The sequence below is a fragment of the Aulonocara stuartgranti genome (genome assembly GCF_965226115.1).
Source record: "Aulonocara stuartgranti genome assembly, chromosome: 23".
In the NCBI taxonomy this organism is placed as follows: domain Eukaryota; kingdom Metazoa; phylum Chordata; class Actinopteri; order Cichliformes; family Cichlidae; genus Aulonocara; species Aulonocara stuartgranti.
The window spans coordinates 43,092,457-43,106,546 of record NC_138958.1 but is presented as its reverse complement, the minus strand read 5'-3'; the positions used below and the strand labels follow the sequence as shown (position 1 = coordinate 43,106,546).

The following is a 14,090-nucleotide window of genomic DNA, read 5'->3' as shown; positions in this document are numbered from 1 at the left end:
CGCCGCCATCTACCTCGTCCGCTGGGGGTTCCAGTGAGCCCGGCCAGCACCTCCTCGTCTCCGCTGAAGGGCCCGAGGGGCCCGTTCAGCCTCCTGTCTCCGCTGGAGGGTCCGAGGGGCCCGTTCAGCCTCACGCCGCATCAGCTGGAGGGCCCGAGGAGCCTGTCCAGCCGCCACCTGCGACCGCCTCGTCGTCGCCTGGTCCGGCTGCATCTGCCTGTGCTTCTGCTACGCCTGGGCCAGCCTCTGCCTCTGCTTCTGCTACGCCTGGTCCGGTCTCAGCCTCTGCTTCTGGTCCAGCTTTGGCTTCTGCTTCTGCTCCGCCTGGCCCAGCTTCGGCTTCAGCCTGTGCTCCCCCTGGTCCAGCCTCAGCCTCTGCAGCTCCGCCTGGTCCAGCCTCAGCCTCTGCAGCTCCGCCTGGTCCAGCCTCAGCCTCAGCCTCTGCAACCTCGTCTGGTCCGGCCAGCTCATGTGTGTTCAGTGAAATGTGTGTGATCATGAGACTAGTCATTGACATCGTCCAGACTGTAAAAGTATCACAGAAACACAGTCACCTTTGGCACTGCGTCACAAGCCAGCCATGGCTGATGACAGAATCACTGAACAAGTGGCAGCATGTTACTGTTACGACATGTTAATGCTTTGGACCACAAACTCAAAGCAACACGAGCTTCAGGAATCGTTCGATGTTCTGTGATTACTTTGCAGTTTTAGAGAGATTCAAATTCATTGTGTGTTTAGCTACAGGTTAACAGTCTTCACAGCTAAGTTTTGCTTCCACCAAAGAGAAAAGAAAAAATAATATTAGGGGCTTTCCTGAACATACTTAACACTAGTTGTTAGCCGTCTAAGACCAGAATGTCTCTTGCAAAGTGTACAGGTAAATTATTTTCACAATCAACTGCAACATATCTGTTAGTGAGGAGATTACCAGTATACTGGCATCTGGGTTTTCTGGCTCCCTCCTTCCTTAGTTCACACTTAACAACTTTGAACTTCTTGTGACTTTTTGTCATTTGAAGTGTTTCATCAAATATTCCCTCAACACAAATGTTTTTGATCTCACTTGGATTATCAAGGATGAACGTGTTGGTATCTTTACAGCTGTTGTCAACATTGTAGATCTGTTTCCTTCTTATAACCGTATCACAATCCATTGCAGTCATTTTGGCGTTTATGTGCTGTCTTCTAAACTGGCCATAGCGGGTTTCTTCAAGCGTTGAACTCTCAGTGGCAATGAGCAGCAAACAGATAAACAGGATCCTCATTATTACCTGGTGAAGAAAAAACAGAAACAATATTCTGATTGAGAATTTTATCCAGAAAAAGCACAAATTATTGCAACAAATATGTAATAAATTTGAGTCTACATGCTAACTTGTGGTTCCTAAAGTAGAATGGGAAGTGATAGGTTTGTAGCATAAACCACAGTTTACTACACAGCAAAAATCAAGACACAAGTAGGCAAAGTTCTTTGTGTTACTCATGCATGAGGGAGACCTGCCTGGAGCCAAGTGTCTCTCTGAAGAGGAGTGAACGCACCCCCCCTCTTCATGCTACACAGAGTTGTTACAGACCTCCTAGGATGAGACATTCTTTCAATCTACAAATGAATATATACTTCTAAGCATATATAAATATATATTTCTAAGCATAAATGACAATCCAACAATACAAATCTAACAGGAAGCAGAGGCTTCAACTATCACCCAGCCCTCTCCTGTTGAGCCTGCTCCTATTCTGGCTTCAAGCCCAGCAAGAAGCGTCGGATCAGCTGCTGAATGATTGCTTAGTTACTTTGCTTTTGTCTTTGGGTGCTCAGGGACTTCTCATACACTCCTTCCCCTTCATTCATATTCTACTGTTACATACACTATGTTGCCAAAAGATTCTGTTCCTCTGCTTTCACACACACATATAAACTTGAATTACATCCTATTATTAATCCATATGATGTCGGCCTCCCTGTAAATGCTTTCCACAGCGTTTAGGAGTGTATGGGGAATTTATGAGGTCAGCCACTGATCTCACACATTAACTTGCAGTCTCTGCTCTATTTATGAGCAGTTCTTTCAGGTTGAGATCAGGACTCTGTGCAGGCCAAACTCGCTCATCCAGGTCTTTATGGATCTTGTTTTGTGCACTGGTGTGCAGTGACGTTGGAACAGGAAGGGGCCATCCCCAAACTGTTCCCACAGACTATGGAGCATGAACGTATCATAAGTGTTTTGGTGTGTAGAAGCATTAAGAGTATCTTTTACTGGAACTAAGGGGCCGAGTCTTAAATTGCTGTTGAATCTAAATGTCTTATAGTGAGACACATTAGAATTTTGATTTTGTCTTTTCACAAACTGATCGCCAGCCAGAAATCTTTACATCACACAATGAAACAATTTGCAAGAACTTAAACGTCGACTCGGACATGAAATCATCATAAATGTAAACGCTGGAAGCTTTCCTCACATCTCCTCGTGTATTGTGGCTTGGTCTGTAATAACAAATCTGCACTGCGCATCTGAAAACGAATAAAACTCAACTCAAGAACCTCACGACCTTTGCTGCACTAAAAGGCATCCAGCATGAGATTACCTTATTTTTGCTTCACTGATGAGTGAATGAGTGGTTGTTGGTTGGTTGGTTGGTTGGTTGGTTGGTTGGTTGGTTAACCTGCAGCGGTTCAGGCACAAGTGGGTCGTGTGGAGCAGCAGGTGAAAGGCTCTGAAGCTGGCGAAAGATTACAATAAATCAAATACATGACTGAATAGGCAACATCTGATAGTCAGTGTGAATGAAAATGAAAGATTATCTAACATAAAGACTGGTCTCAAACTGTACATGCATGTAGCTTATGCAGGATTTGTGTGCTCACAGAACCCAGATAATGTCAGCATGTTTTTAAGCCCGTGTCTGGATTGTAAAAGTAGGTAAAGTGTGGCAGGAGCGAGGGTTGTTATACTTCCTTGGAGGTGTAGAACATGAGCCTGTTGAGAATTAAATATTTTTATTGCACAAACAAAACATTCTTACCAAATGAGGAGCGAAGACTCGAGATGAGCAGAGTGTAGCTGAGACACGCTGTTACGTTCAAGTCAGTCAAACTGGAACAAAGAACACTTGGTTCTTGTCACTTTCATTTTTATACATTTCAGCAGCACCGCCTTATGTAATCATTTAAATTATCACCTACATCACCAGTGCACCAGTTCTAAGAAAATGTACCACTTCTCTGTTTGTGTTTCAGAAACTTAATGCAACATGACCACAGCATCACGCAAATGTAGTTTGTCACTCATAGCTGGCTTTTCTACTGTTTTACGAAAAAAAAAGTTTTCTTGCATATTTGCAGGCCAAACAATCAGGTTGAACGATCAGGCTTGACGCCTCCATTTCTACCTGTTCATGTTTCCAAAGTAGAATCACTGTGGCGATCGCTTTAAAGGCTGCATGGCTTTCATTGTTACATTGTGTTCATACCTAAATACTAAGAGAAAGTTCATATGTGTGTCCTCATTAGGACCGGGATTTGTGTTGGTGTGTGGGACTGTTTCCTAAGGTTTATACTGTTACTGGTTATAATGTGACAATGTGTTTCAGCTATTTTACAGAGTAACACAAAAGTAGAATAGAATAGAATAATCCTTTAATTGTCCCACAAGGGGAAATTTGGTTGTAACAGCAGCCAAAAAGACAAACATACAAACAAACAGTACACAGGACACAGAACAGAAACATACACAATTTTTCTTACATATTTACATTAAGGACAATGGTTACTATAAACAGAGAGTACTGTACAGTTATTAAATTAAATAAAAATAATTACAGGTAAGAGGCAAACCAGGTTGTAGTGCGAATTGGTTAATTAACTAACTTATTGCAGTTACAGCATTGATGTAAACATCTATGTTTGTTGGGAGCAGTTCTGATTGTACAGTCTGACAGCTGCAGGGAGGAAGGACCTGCGGAAACGCTCCTTCATGCATCTAGGATGCAGCAGTCTGTCACTGAAGGAGCTCTGCAGTTCAGCAACATCTACATGCATGGGGTGGGAGACTCTGTCCATCAGAGATGTTATTTTGGCCAGAGTCCTTCTGTCTCCCACCACCTGCACTGGGTCCAGGGTGCATCCCAGAACAGAGCTGGCCTTCCTGATGAGTTTATCCAACCTCTTCCTCTCAGCTGCCGATAAACTGCTGCTCCAACATACCACACTGTAAAAGATGACAGATGTAATGAGTAAATAATGCATTGCAATACTTTTAAGAACACTGTTCTGTGTAATGCATTACTTTTTTGACTAGGTTCATGTTTCCCCAGTATTGAACTCTATAAGAACGGGCGATGCCTCCAACATGCACAAACATTTGACCCACAGCATGCAATTCATCTGCATGAATGTAATGCCTTTAATATGCTGCTTAGAGATGGTTGTAGATCTCAACGTGGAGCCAATTACAACCCAATAAGAATCAATAAGAGAATCATATTGATAAGTGATATTGAGAATGCCATCCCTACCTGCCTGTGTGTCACCCTACTTGCTCATAGGGGTTCATATAATTGTTGGGTCTTCTGTTGTCCTTGTATTACTGTAGGGTTTTATCGTACAATATAAAGCACATTTGTGATTTGGTTCTATAAAAATAAAGTTTAATTAAAAATAATATTTTTTCCGCTGTGCCTTGGCTCAGCCGGTTTCTCTTTTTGGTAATAACCTCTCCATCTCTGGAGAAAAACCCTTTCACGTGGTACTAAGTAGGCAGGGGTTTAAGGGTATCCCACAGAAAGCCTGTAAAGATTTGGATAGATGCACCTCTGCTTAGATTATATAGATTAGGTGTTGTTGTACCCCAGTTGCTTGGCACACACACAAAAAGAGGTGAAAAAGGTGAATCTCCAACATGAGCAGAAGAATTTTGCAGGGATCCAATAGCACATACAGTGGTCCCTCACTGTTTCGCTGATTTTTTCTTTTTTGTTGCATTTTTTATTTATTTTTTTAAGTGCATTGTATTCTGCGTCCTGACTGGCTGTAGACAATTAGACCATTGTCAATCAATCTCGTGTTGTGTCTCCTGTACAGTACAGAATGCGTTCAGCTGGTCAAATTTACATAAAGCTTCGATCGCTAGCAGTGTGACTCTGACGTGCTGTACTGTATGTTTGTAAGTTTTCTCCCCAACAAACACAACAATGTCGACAAAACATCGTCACCGGCGGGTGCCTTTGGTTTCCTTCTATAACACTGGACTTATTTTTCTACAAGACTTTGAGAGTGTTCAAACAAGAGAGAAAAGTGTGAAAATGTTCATGCCTGCCTGGGAAAAGTGTATAAAGTGTGTAGTGAGGGGTTTTACAGCCTTAAAACATCTATAATAATTGTAAAAAATAAAGTTGGCTACTTCATGGATTTCATCTATCAGTGACTCCTGCGATAAACCAGGGACCACTGTATATGGTCATTAATCACACCAGCACTCAAACCACTTTCTGAAACAGCAAGACTCTAATAATTTTCTTATCAGAGACATTACTCACTCTTAAATAAGCAAGCCTTGATACGTGCTTCATAAAAAACGTACTGGATTTCTCCACAAATGTTCAGTATGTCCCATCATTATTTATTTTCCTGTGTGCAGATCCCGTGGAGAAAACAATGTTGTGGTGAGCTGTTCAGGATTAATTCTAAAGTGTGTGAAGTGTGAAGTGGTTTGGATCTGTCAATGCCCTGTGGAATATCGCTCGCTATCATAATGAACAATAAGCTCATTTTTAACTTTGTTTCTTGAAAGGATATATTTTGCAAACTCTTGAGTCATGAGTTCTGTAGCTGCGTCTTTGGCTCAGTGAATTTGAATATCTTACTTTCACAGCTGTCTGTTGCTTATCTCTGCTCAGATATAGCGTTCTCATTTCTGGTTTTTTAATCAGTATAAAATGGTTTGTAAGGAACTTACAAAGCAGTTTCACCACTGAGCACCATATATGGTTAGTCTTTCTTTTACAGGCATTTATCAGAAATGCATCATCACTACCAGTATGAAGACAATGACTGCAGCGCTATTTGATCAGAATATGTTGTCTTTATATTGCTTGTTTTATGCTAGCATCTTCTTGCAATTGGGGCCTTCATTTGTTTCTCTATTTGGCTCCAGGAAGGAAACTATAAAATACTACAAGGTCAAATATCAACCATGGCTTTCGCTCTAGCATCCACATCACATAGACTATCTAGTCTTTTTATGCGGTACATGATCCCAGTTGTAGCAGAGTAACAAGCACATTACACATTTTAAGATTACTTTGATGCTTTTTTTTCTGATTTTGAAGTTTTCTCAGGTGTATGTTCAGGACAATTACTGGAAGCCACATTTCCTTACCCTTACCTCTAATGAATCTCTGTAGCCAATAAAGGCCCAAATACAGCTGCCCTCAGTTCTTATAACATACCAAAAGTTTGTCATGGCCTGAGGCATCTCATAGTAACGTGAAAGGTATCTTTCCGCATCCTTATGAGATGCTCCAGATTCCCATTTGAAAACAACCGAACGCTGCTCGCAGCAGTAACACACACTTGGAGCAGAGGCTCCTAACATTAACTCTATCCATAACTTTAACCTTAACCCTATCAGGTAGTGTTTTTCAAAGCGATTCATGATTAGAACAAAAAACACATTTACATGTATAGATTCATTCCAAACGGCTCTCATGCCTCCAAACGCATACTGATGACTTGTCACATAGCATCGTTACCTGTTGGGATGAGAACGTGTTGTTTCCAAAGCACCATAAATTGGGGTGTCTGTAGCTCAGGTAGGAAACCTACTAATCAGAAAGTTACTGGTTCAATCCCCCTCTGCTCCAGCCTGCATGCCAAATATCCTTGGGCAAGATGCAAACCCCAAGTTGCTCTCCGATGCATCCATCGGGAGGATGAATGTGTATTAATGTTAGATAGAAAGCACTTACAGAGAAAAAAAAGAAGTGATTGGGTGAATGAGGCAAGTTGTAGAGAGTAGAAAGGTTTTATATAAGAACCAGTTCATTTTTATATTTCAGATTTACTTTCAGTTTTCTACTTTTTACATGTAAGATTGATGTACATGTATCACACCTAACTCGGTGACAGCAAATTTGAACAACTGTAATCATTTTTTTCCGGCATCTGAAATATTAGTTTAGTTTGGGGTTGTTGTTTTTTTTGTTTCCTTTTGGCTCCTGATATTAGTCAACTACTATTTGTCAATGTTGAATAATGATAAATGAATTATCTACAGTTGCCTCAAAGCGGTGTATAATGCAATTTCACCAGCTGAGACCGCATCCTTTTTTTAGGTTTGATAGCATTTTTAGTAGATAATGGCAGATGGCTTGAGCATGAATTTAAGCTGCAGTTTGGGGAAGGTCACAGAGGGGACAGCCAGCGACTCCTAAGCTGTGCAGATCCCTGAGTGCTAATGAGAAGTAAACGAATTGGAAAAAGGAGGGAGTGCGGGGCTCAAAAGCAAGAACATACAGCTTGTAGTGCTGAGTGAAAACAAATATGTTCAAATTATACATTTTCACAATTTATTATCAAATGGTCAGAATTTCAAAGTAGTTTTACATGACGCCATGGACCTCCATCTCTCTGGCTCAAAGACAAAGGCCAAGAGCAAGAAAAAAACAAGAGGATGCAATGACAGAAGAAGCTGTGTCAACACACAGCTTCGATGGAAATGATGATGCAGCTTCAATAAGTGGTGCAAAAGTTAACATGAACGGTGCTCTGAGCTGAAACTGCTTTGCAGCTCCCAAAAAAGTTGATTCTGAAAACGTTACATCCAGATGAAGAGAATCAAAGTTTTCGTTACATGGATGATTGAGCAGCGTTTGATTAAATGAACAATAACTGCTCTTATTTCAATAAAGGAAAAAAATGAGTACAACATAATATCTGAACAGAGATATATCGGACCATGAAAGAACTTTCTGCAGCCATTAACAAACACCAGAATAAACACCCCGAGGCTGCTTTTATTGTTGCTGGCGACTTCAACCACACCAACTTAAAGACAGTCCTCCCCAGATTCCACCAACATGTCTCCTGCCACACCAGAGGAGACAAGACTTTAGACCATGTGTATTCCAACCTGGCTGGAGCCGTTTCTGGTCACCACCCAGAAACGGATCACCATGTACCCCAACCAGAAGCCTTGGATGAACCGGGATGTTCGTCTCCTCCTGAAGGCCCGCAACACCGCCTTTAGGTCAGGATATGCACACGCCTACAGCACAGCCAGGGCTAATCTAAAGAAGGGCATCAAAAAAGCCAAACACCATTATAAAAAGAAGGACACTTCTCCAACTCCAACCCCCGACGCATGTGGCAAGGACTCCAGACCATTACAGACTACAGGACCACCAAACCCTCCCCCGCATCCTCTGATGTCTCCTTCCTCAACGAGCTCAACAACTTTTATGCTCGTTTTGAGCGAGGGAACCCCACAACCACAACCAAAGCAGACATGACGCCAGACCACCAACCTCTGACTCTCTCCCCCACCGATGTAGGAGCGGTGCTGAGCAGGATCAATGTCCACAAGGCTGCAGGTCCCGATGGCATCCCCGGGCGTGTTCTCAGAGCGTGTTCTGGGGAGCTTGCAGGAGTGCTCACAGACATATTCAATCTGTCCTTGGCCCACGCTGTGGTACCGGCCTGCTTCAAATCCACCTCCATCGTCCCGATACCCAAAAACTCCAACCCATCTTGCCTCAATGACTACCGCCCAGTAGCACTCACCCCCATCATCACTAAGTGCTTAGAGCAGCTGGTCCTAGCACACTTCAAATCCTGTCTCCCCCCCACCCTGGACCCCCACCAATTCGCATACCGCCAGAACAGGAGCACAGACGATGCAGTCTCCATCGCACTGCACTCTGTCCTCTCACACCTGGACAACAACAACACCTACGCCAGAATGCTGTTTATAGACTTCAGTTCAGCATTCAATACAATCCACCCCTCACAACTCATCAAGAAACTGACAGACCTGGGCATCAGTTCCCTCATCTGCAAATGGTTACTGGACTTCCTGACCAACCGCCCCCAACATGTCCGGCTGGATAACCACTGCTCATCTACCATCACAATGAACACCGGTGTACCACAAGGCTGTGTGATGAGCCCTTTCCTCTACTCCCTCTTCACCCACGACTGCAGACCTGCTGATGGTTCCAACACCATCATTAAGTTTGCAGATGACACCACGGTGATTGGCCTCATCAGTGACAACGATGAGGCCGCCTACAGGGAGGAAGTGGATCGTCTGGCTGAGTGGTGCGACAGAAACAACCTGCTGCTTAACACCGAGAAGACCAAGGAGCTCATCGTGGACTACAGGAGGAATGCTGACCCACATCCACCCATCCACATTAAGGGGACGGCTGTGGAGCGTGTGAGCAGCTTCAAGTTCCTGGGAGTCCACATCTCCGAGGATCTCACCTGGACGACCAACTGCTCCAAGCTGGTCAAGAAGGCTCATCAGCGCCTCTTCTTCTTGAGGACTCTGAGGAAGAACCACCTGTCCTCAGACATCCTGGTGAACTTCTATCGCTGCACCATCGAGAGCATCCTGACCAACTGTATAACAGTCTGGTACGGGAACTGCTCTGCCTCGGACCGGAAGGCGTTGCAGAGGGTCGTGAAAACTGCCCAGCGCATCGCCGGAGCACCACTTCCTGCCATAAAAGACATCTACAGGAAGCGGTGTCTGAAAAGGGCTGGGAAAATCATCAAAGACCCCAGTCACCCATCACATGGACTCTTCACCCTCCTGCCCTCTGGGAGGCGCTACAGGAGCCTCCGGACTAAGACCACCAGGTACCGGAACAGCTTCTTCCCCACAGCTGTCAGACTCCTGAACTCTGCCTCCTGACATCTGACCCACGTTAACATATGGACTGAACATACACACACCCACAATGGACAACTGTACCCTCAAACACACAATAATAACATGGACTGAACCACCACTCACAACCACTAGCACTTTATATAGCCTCTGTAGAAACTATCTACACCCTCACTTATCTTAACTGCACTACTGTATAGCTCTGTGTAAATAATCATTCTGTACATTCGATAATCTTTAACCCTACAACTGTTTACAACTTGCATAGTTCCCATTTCTGTATAGCTGTATATCTCAGATTTCTGTAAAGTTATTTATTTCATATTCTGTATAGTTTTTCATATTTATATCCTGTTCATAGCCTGTACATAGCTTGTACTCACTACAGCCTGTACATACTTATAGTTATAGAATATTCACAACATACTTCATACCGTGTACATTATAACATACCATAATAGACCCATTTCTGTAATATACTTACATATCTATACTATTGCTAATATATATTGTAATATATCTATATCACTAAAGCACTTCTGGATGGATGCAAACTGCATTTCGTTGCCCTGTACCTGTGCATGTGCAATGACAATAAAGTTGAATTCTATTCTATTCTATTCTATTCTATATAACATGTGCTAAATTAACATTCACTGAGCCAGCCACTTGTTTGCATGAGATCTGAGACACTGGAAGCAGCAAAACAGCTTGTAACATGTTGTTATGTTTGATTCAGGTGGACTAAAGAGTCTAATATGGGTAAACTATTAATGATATCAATAAATGAAAGACTGCAGTCCACTTTAGCTAACTAAATAAGATCCAGAGGAGGCAGAGCATTAACAAGAACACTGTCAGTGTCTGTGTGTCATGGTTCTGGGTCTTTGTCCCAGTGTTTTGTGTTGGTGGACTTTTGAATGTTGCTTCATCATTATTGTTGTGTTCTTATACTGACTGAAGTTTCCTAGTTTACTTTTCCTGCATTCGTGAATTTTCTGATTATTGTTTTTTCTGTGTCTCCTGTGGATGTCAGTCTTGTTGTCACGTAATGTCTGTCATAGAGTTCGTCTCTGTGTTCTGTCCTCGGCGTCCCCTTAGTGTCCCCAGCCCGTCTTGTGTCTCCCTCTCTTTGTGTCTTAGTGCTGTCTCTGGGTTTTTGTCTCCTTTACCTGTTTCCAGTGTCCCTCTCTTTGTGTGTTGTCCTTGTCTCCTCAGTCCGTCGTGTGTTCCCATGTTTGTTTATTTCCATCCTAGTGTCAAGCTCATGTGTCCTTATCTCAGTCTCTGTGTTCGTGCTACTTCTTGTCTTATTTTGATAATCCTAGTCTGTGTTCCCATGTTTGTCCACTCCCGGATCACCCCTCAGTGTATATACTGTATCTGTTTTCCTCTGTCCTTTGTCAGAGTGCCTGTTCACCTACCCCCTGTGTCTCCATATTCCCAGTGTTCAAGGTTTCCGAGTGTTTTCCCAGTTTAGGTTTTCATGGTTGGTTCTGTTTGCTACTCAGCCAGAATAAACAGCTCGCTCTTTTTAAAAGTAGGCTCCAGAATGGATGATGGCATGTTCGCATGTCTTTATGCAACACTGAGTGTGCTGAACTAAAGGTAGGCCTAGTTTCATTTTCATGGTCATTATTATCAAGACAATGATTACGCCTTATTCTGATTATTTCTCCCTTTTGGAGGTGTAACGTTTACATGAGGGGTGTAGGAACATTTCCCCCTAAATATTTTTAGATACATTTTTGTTGAAGTCACAGTTTTTGTCGTATTGATGATGCAGCTAGAATAAGTGCTTTTAAATAAAAGAATAACCATTCAAAGTGCTCAGTGGTGAAACTGTAACTCTTTCAGAGTTTGACAGCTGGACAAGTGATGCCGTATTTAAAGAAACATGAGATGAGTGCAGCATATTATCTGAACAGAGATCATTCAATGAGCAAGAATAAACACTGAAAGAGAAACACTTCACTGTTGATTATCATATGAAGTCTAATGAAAGCTGTTAATCTGTTAATATCCTGTTAATCTGCAAATACAGAACATGCGACTTTAAAGCATCCAGCAAAGTGATAACTGTCCTCTGCCCACTAAGTAGTGACTCTACAAAAGATTATTTTCAATATCATCTTTATATTATATTTATATTATATTTAGTTATTCTCCAGCGCAACAATGTAAGGAGCTCTGTGATTGGTTAGGAAAGGACAGACTGGCCACCTGGATTTTTCTTCACTGCACATTGATCCATAGCTTTGCTCTGTAAAGGCTAACAAAGTGCTTTTGCTTTACAAAGACATTCAGCGTCGGTATTCACTCTTTTAAAATGCCACTGAACACTGGAGTGAAATGGAGCCCTGATCCTCAGAGTTTTATTGTTGCTAACATTTCTTATAGATAGCACAGATAGTGCCCCACTGCAGTAATCACTCATGTCTAGATATTCCTGTCAAAAAGGAGTTTTTCCTCCCCACTGTAACATGGCAAACATAGCAAACGGATAAACCAGCTGAAGCTTCAGACAGCCGTCAGACAGTGAAACACTGCCATCTGCTGGACTCCAATAACAAAGACGCTGCTTTGACGGGTGAGGGAGTTTCAACAAGTCTGCAACGACTCAAGCATCAAACTACAGAACTATTACAGCGGACATGGTGCTCTAATGACTGCTTCATTAACGCAGGTCAGAAAGGATCAAACATATCAATAAATTATAAAACACAAAACGTCTCTTATTGCCCAGGGCTCAGGAAGTGAGTGTGTTCCTTATAGCCTATTAAACCTTAGCAGGTTATTTTGATGTGTTACAGATGAAACAGCTATCCAGTAACATTTAGCTACAAAAATGCTTTTTTATAATTACTTTTTTACAGCTTCGCACTTTTACACAAGTTTTATCATCAGTGTCACAATGGCTGCTGCTAAAATTGAGTACAAGATATTTGTTGGCCTGATTAAAGGTCTTGATGCGTGCTCAATCATCCAGGGAAGTAAATCTCCAAAAGTTGATCCTGTTCTTCTGGACGTAGCGTTTTCAGTCAGAGAAACCAGCCGACTGAAGGAACAATGGGCTGGGAGGTCAGTTCCTTAATCATGATTATGCAAATTCTCATGACCATTGATCAACAACCACTGATCAATGGTCTTGAGTACCATTCACAGAACGGCTGCAATCACAGCATTGTAAGATGGTGACAGATGTACCCTTAGGCCCCCTCCTTGATTCAGAGAGGGTCTTTCCCTTTTCACGTAAATGGCCTCCTTGACTCCGCCCTCAAACCAGCGTTCATTGCAGTTATTGTTGACAATCACATTGTATCGTGTAACCATCCAGCTCACATATTCAATGTAAATGATTTGTTGAACTCAAGACATGATGAATGTTCCTGCATTAAAACACATCCAGCCTAGTGTTCTCACTCTCCCTAAATGGATCTGTTACATTAGTGATATGTGGGAGTTGTGTTTCAGTCTTTTCCACATGAGGACATTTACATTTAGTTTTTGCTTTACTGATGAGTGGCTGGTTAACCTGCAGTGGTTGAAGTATGTGTCGGTCGTCTGGAAGAGTAGGTGTAGAAGACGTCTTTAATGAATGTAATGCTCTGAAGGTGTCAGTGATTACTGTGAATTCATTATAAAAGTGGATTTCAGTGAATAAAGACAGGCCCTCATGGTGAAGCTCAGGAGTCCATAAAGTGTAACAGGAGAGCTGTGTCATACTTTCAGAGATTTTACATGAGCCAGTCTTTCAAAAAATACATAAATAAATAATTCATTCATTCATCCACAGGAAACACAATGCTCATATCTGAAAGTAAACTCTGATATATATCCCCGACTAGCGTTACTACTAAATAAAGGCTAAATAAATGACTAAATATATAAAGACACTCTCCAGAAGAAGAAGTTAAAGGGATTTTATTTATTGTACAAGCAATATCTTCATAAGAATTACAAATTCTGCAGACATATTACCTTCTTACTGAACCTGTATAACTCACACACAGACGTGTCTGCTGCTTATCTTTGTTCAAACATGATGTTTTATCTTCTCTTCAAAACACATTACTCATCTTTCTGGCATCGTGTTACATGAAAACACCTGCATTCTACCTGTGTCATTGTACCACAAAGACAATGATTGCAACACTGTGCTTGCAAAATAGAAGAAATAAGACGACCAGCAAATAC

At 42.1% G+C, this 14,090-nt stretch overlaps 1 long non-coding RNA gene across 1 annotated transcript; it reads right to left on the bottom strand.

Annotated features, from left to right (window-relative positions):
- Positions 1-469: 469 nt before the first annotated feature.
- LOC309700437 lies at positions 470-3,140 on the bottom strand. Its single transcript, XR_014274662.1, has 3 exons — positions 3,028-3,140; positions 2,590-2,724; positions 470-1,274 (listed from the first exon to the last, which is right to left on the bottom strand). It is a non-coding gene; the product is annotated as an uncharacterized lncRNA (long non-coding RNA).
- Between the last annotated feature and the right edge of the window lie 10,950 nt (positions 3,141-14,090).